This window comes from Idiotropiscis lumnitzeri, chromosome 19 (genome assembly GCF_059441095.1).
Source record: "Idiotropiscis lumnitzeri isolate Australia: NSW breed Sydney's pygmy pipehorse chromosome 19, RoL_Ilum_1.0, whole genome shotgun sequence".
Lineage (NCBI taxonomy): Eukaryota > Metazoa > Chordata > Actinopteri > Syngnathiformes > Syngnathidae > Idiotropiscis > Idiotropiscis lumnitzeri.
The window spans coordinates 5133995-5139994 of record NC_142409.1 but is presented as its reverse complement, the minus strand read 5'-3'; the positions used below and the strand labels follow the sequence as shown (position 1 = coordinate 5139994).

Genomic DNA, 6000 nt, shown 5'->3' with positions numbered 1-6000 from the left:
ATAATTCACTGTTCGTCCGCAAGAGTCAGCGAATGTCGTTTCAGATGACTGCGCATAGCACTTGCACTTTTAGTAAATTGTAGGCGATGGTGCTACCTCAGTTTTAGTCAAATATTTCCCACACACGCGTTGTTAGCTTACTGGAACGGACCCGCCACCCACCTCACCTTTTGCTTTCCACGAGGCGTCTGTCTTGTTCATGCCAAAACACGTGATTGGCACGTAATTGACATCAAGCTCTATTGCGGAGTGGTGAAGCCGTAGAGTCGACTAGTCATCGAGTCGACTAATCTGTCCACCCCCCCTGCTGCGCTCAAACCTGTTTGTGCTGGCTCGGCTGTGGTTTTTATGCATGTGAAAATAATAACAGGCCTCCAATACAAATCAATGCAAAGCTGATATGAAAATCCACCTTGCATTGTTGCCATTAGTTTGTGTTTGCTATTGCGCATCTCTATTTCCATTGAGTCTCTCACAGCAGGGGAGCGAGAGGGTTGGCTCACCCACGGCTGAGAGCTACACGGGAGGCCACTCACATCCCCGCTCCAACGTTGGAAGTCGGCACTGAAAATGACCTGATTTGAATTTATATGTGCGTATGAATTGTACGACTTGCACTGAAACGCGTTGCCTTGTTCAACAAAGAAGAGAATTAACAGGCTGGTGCTGGTGCAGCTGTGTGCAGCAACACGCACACACACACACATACTTTGTGTTACAGCCCTAAAGCTGTGTGTACGATTCTTGTGCAGTGTGGAGCCTGATGGTGGTCCATTCACTGAGGGATAAACAGGTAATTGAACCGGGGATGGAATGATTAAGGCACACAAAAGGACAAAAACGCACTGCTGTCACTCATTTTTTTCCCACTCTTGCATCAAGTGATTCCAATGTTGTTTTGATTAGGAAACCGCTCTGTAAAAAAAAAAAAAAAAGTAGTTACTGAAAAGGGTGGATGGGTTCAAGGTTGGCTTCCAGTGAGCCTGTTGTCTGGAAACTCATCAACTCCAACATGGGGGTTTCATCATGCTTTGTTGATGTGTGAAACTTGGAACAATACTGACTTAATAGTGCATATAAAGACAACAAATAAACATGAACAACTGGAGCTAATTATGTTGCTCACTTTCATTCTTTTCTTGGTTACTAACACATGTGTGTCACTTTCAAAAATGATCGTGGGCCTCGCCTCTCACCACATACACGACGAGTGGGTTTCTGCTAAGTGCAGAGTGAAAAGGGTTGACTGTAATTTACCAGATTAAATGCAGTAAATATCCTTTGGCCTTTTTGTTGTTTTCAATCACATTGAAGAACCTGATAGTGACCCTAAACGTGAATTTTGGACATTTAAGAGGCTCTACTGAAAACAGTCCAGTTGCAATGGTTCATTGCTATGCGAATGAAATGACACGAAAAAAATGATAATGTGGACGGGAACCCAGATAAGATGTTTATTTTTTTTTATACATTATTTGACACTTTAATAACCCTAAGTTAAAAAATATTGCTTTAATATGGAAAGAAAGAGACAAAAAAAATTCACACTAGTTTTTGTTAGGACATCGTGAAGTTTGAAACTAAAAGTGAAAAAAAATTCGCGAGAACCGCATTTACAAACAGCACCGAATCGTGTGAGTCAGAATTCCAAATTCCAGCCATCTAACCACTAGTTGCGCCTGTGATTCTCGCTCGCTGAGCTTCCCTCCTTGTCCACCTGCAGGACAGCTGCGCGCCGCTGCCACGTCTCCCTCTCCTGCCGCTGCTGAGGAGGCGCCAAGAGGAGAAACGCACCTCCACCCGCAGATTCACGCGCACAGTCTGAGCTGGTTGCGCGCGCCTAAAACATTGCCACCTCTCACACAAGCTCTCGCTGGAGTAAAGTTGTCTTCCTCTGCTTTCTCCCGTTTTGGGTCTCACACACCCTCACTCCTCCCCTTCCATTTTTTTCTCTCCCCAGGGGGAGGCACATTGTGGCGCAGTGTCCGGTTTCAAGCCATGCTGCGCGGCGCGCTCTCCAGCGTGGGTCAGAAATAGAAGCAAGAGGTTGTGCTGTGAGACACTTTGGCTGAGGTTGAGCTTCTGTCCCGAACACAGACGCGGCGCAAACTGAGGATATATGCATAACCATCTTTGTATTTCTTCACTGCGATACTGCGCGGAGAAGACACGCAGCGTGGATCTCAACTAAATGACTGCGAGTTGACAACCTCACCAGGTAAGAAAACCAGTGTTGTATTTTTTAATTGTCCTTCCCTTGTTCTTACCACGTTAGATATTGCAGCTGCAATTCTCATCCATTTTTTCCTCCTTGTTTTAATCGTGCACGTGGTTGAACTTGCATCATCCACTCAAATCCCCAAAAATAACGTGAATTTATTTGGCACACTGATGACTAAAAACACACACATAGCCTCAAATCAGTTTTTTAGAAGTTTTGAAGCGATGCTTTGCCACCTGTAGCCACTTGGTGGCGCTGGCAGAGTGCCGGCTCCTCCAGCAGGTTCGACCCATTCAACAAAGTGTTTGGCTTCTGCTACTCTTTTCTCTATCATTGGAGTAGCGTTATAAGAAATTGGCATAGCTAACTATTAATTGATGGGTGGTTAAATAAACATTTTCCACTGTTCTATATTGTGGTTGTAACACCTTTTGTAGAGTAGGTGGCTTCCAAGTATTCATTTTAATTTGTCTTATCTGTTTGAACGCTCTTCCGTTTGCTTTTCTCTGCTTTGCATGCAAAAATGCAGCTGTTGCTTCATTAAATACACAAAGCGTCATCTGTAACCTTTGAGGAAGCATATGGATTGGATTGCATTTCAAGGATTTGATTGCAAACTCATTTTCTGGTATAAAATTAGTCGATCTAGCATCTTACTAGCACTTTCTTACGCTTATAAATCCATATCATCATTAGACTCTTTCTTATTGTGGCATATAATTTCACATGAGTGTTCTGAGTGGCACTACACATGAGGCCTGGGAGAGCCACAGCAAGGATCAACGCACCGGACGACTGTTTCAGTGCGATCCATCTATTAAAAGAAGTTTTGCACATCTATTTTTGTAACACGACACGTACTTTTTTTCCATTGTCCTTGCCGGGCTATAGCAACAGTCAGCCTGCGCTAATATTACACCCTCAGACCCCGACATCCAGATGGTGGAATTAGCTTTGACTGCCAGTATCCTGTTCTTTATTAGATGCTGAAGTTCTTTGGGGATGGCGCAGAAAAATGCAAAGTGACAGTGTGAAAGATATCAAAATATGAGAAATCAACGTGCGCTCCTGGATGATTGTAATGATCATTACAGCCGCGCATTCCTTTGCATCATGCCTAATCAGCTTGATGGATATTTGAGTCCCGACACACAAACACAGCAATTAGTTTCGCCGGGAGAATTCCTTGATGACAGTGACCCTTGTGGCCCAAGCGGGCTGTGTGGTCGCTATGACAACCACATGAATGAGGAGCCTATTGTCGCTGACCTTTGTGATATGGCTTCCCTCTGGGGGGGTTCCAGTCCCACTGGGAGTGAAAGTGGAGAGGCATTATCATGCACATGTAAACTAAACAGTCATTACCCTCTGGCCTCGTCTGTGCTCTTTTAAGGTCTTTTGGCGGCTTATTTATCTGACATATGCACCATGCGGCTTTGGGCTACTTTGTCTTAACCTACAAATGCGCTCACGCAGTTTTAGCTTTATGACTGTGCCAAGAAGCTTGTTTTTTTTTGGAATGGTCCGTTACTATTAGAAAAGTTTTAACTGAACTCAAAGCTGACTTTTGCAAAATATGAGATGCAAAAAGTATTCAGCAGCTGGTTTATATGTGTGCAATGCTCCAAAGTGACCAGTCAATCCCAAATAGACCATCATTTTACATTGGAACCTCTACGATTGGAAAACAATGCATTCAGTGATGCTGGTTTATCTAAAGTCCTGATTTGAAATCTATTTTTCTCACAGGAAAATGATGTAAAGTGAATTAATGTGTTCCAGACTCAAACTGTCACGACGGGGAAAGCATTATTAACTCTGCCGGCAATGTACCATTAAATGAAATAAAAACACTTGGGACATGAACATGTTTGCCGAGGTATACTGCTATTCATTTACTGATGGAACATTTTTATAATCTCTTGATTAATTGTGTTTTTTTAATTGATCGACCACTTTGAATTGAAATATCTAAAATATTTTGTTGCAAAATCTGCTTGTAAGCAATGTTCTCTGCAATTACGCACTGCCCTCACCATCTCAGCACACATGGCAACGATGGTGGGCACACACATTTCTACATTCATTCCTTCATTTCCACCCCAGTTTAATCTACAAACACACCATTCCCACTTTTTTTTATTTATTATTTTTACAATTTCAGTAGCGCAACCTGTAGTTTAAACAACTGTTTGAGCATACATTTACACCGACACTCACCACGGACATGCCGCTGGACATGGCACATTGACCGCTCTATTCAGGAAGTCCAAAAATGGGTGTTGTTTGAAAGCACCTTAAATTTTTGCATTTGTATTTATTTTACTTGTTTAAAAAGTATACAGGGCCATCCCTTAAAGATGCCGGATTAAAGCAGACGGCTAATTTGCATCTGTTGTCCATGTGGCAGGTTGATGTAAGAGTTAAAAAAAATTACATAACAAGATTCAAGTTTAAAATATAGTAGGGTTTCAAAGAAGAAAAAAAAAATACATTTATGGACAGCCATAAATGACATGATTTTGATAATTTATGAGTGGACCATATTTATACAGATTGAAATTTATGCTTAAAATGACATGTGTGTTCAATTAAAAAAAAAAAAAAAAAAAGAACTCCGGCTGATTTTATTTGTGCTCCAAATATCTTTGTCATGATTTGTTCTATTTTGATATGGAAGTAGTTGGAATTTTTTTTGCAACATGTCTACATCATGTAACTTGTGATCTCAAGTTTTGGACAGGTGTCAAGGTGTGGAGTTTGGCTGCTGTGTGCATGTCTAATGTTGCTCACCGCGGTCCAAGAGATGCTTTGGGAGTTGATGTGAATGTTGAGAAACATTGAAAATTAGAGGCAACATTGCTTGTAACTTCCTCCCTGCTGTGCTGGCCTCTGCCACTGATGAGTTCATTCCACTTGAAAACATATAATTCCAAATGTCTATATGGCGAGCACCCCGTGGTGTGGTGTGTTGATTGAAGAGAATAGCAACATATTTGCTACTTGTTTCTGTACGGAGGGAAGAAAAGTTGTCAGGGTGAAAGCAAACAGGTCTCGCCTCATTGTTGTTGCTGAGTGGGACCATACAATGTTGCCACGGTGACCAGTTCATCAGTGGACTGACCATCTATTCCGCACCAGTGTCCAGGCCAGACCGTTGTCATAGAGATTATTTGGAAGCTACAAAGTAACGCCTCTTCATTTACACTCAAAGGTCACAATATTAGGTACACCAAGCTGTGATAATAATGCTTATTTTGACTAACATGTTCTGGAGGTCATCGGAGTTCACGATTCCTGCAGGAAAGTGTATTTTATCCAATGTGGCGCTATTAACTCAGCTGTCACCACTGCGTCTATCCGCAAATAAATGTCTGTGGTTGGTTGCAAACATGTCCACATGTCAGGAGGAATTAGCGCCACTTAAGCAGCGTTGACCTGCCAGCACTTTTACAGCGCCGAAGCTCTTCGCAGCTCAACCTCAAACTCCCCTCAAATAGCAGAGGGATCTGTCTTTTAACCGAGATGCCTGTAAAAAGGCGGATGGCTCTATTTGGGTCATCATTAAATAATCCCCAAAGCCTCTTTTTTTTAAAGGAGGATCAAGTCAAGAGGCTGTTGGAAAGGTTCAAGAGAAACTTATCGCAATTTTTAGCAGCACTGACATTTTTCTTTTCATGAGGATATTTTAATTGGTTGGTACATTACCTTGTTTATATTGGACAATAATAAAAAAAAATATATTTTCTCCTTAGTGGAGTAACTGGTTGTTGTTTGAG

At 42.0% G+C, this 6000-nt stretch overlaps 1 protein-coding gene across 3 annotated transcripts in view; it reads left to right on the top strand.

Moving 5' to 3' along the window:
* The first annotated feature begins 1796 nt into the window (after positions 1-1796).
* Positions 1797-6000, top strand: part of sema5a (sema domain, seven thrombospondin repeats (type 1 and type 1-like), transmembrane domain (TM) and short cytoplasmic domain, (semaphorin) 5A) — a 97379-nt gene continuing 93175 nt past the window's right edge. For 2 of the 3 annotated variants that reach the window (XR_015839948.1, XR_015839947.1), the window contains exon 1: positions 1797-2218. The gene's annotated coding sequence lies outside the window, so the exon portion shown is untranslated. The remainder of the gene's footprint in view (positions 2219-6000) is intronic. The other variant, XM_088283388.1, reaches the window with a different exon arrangement.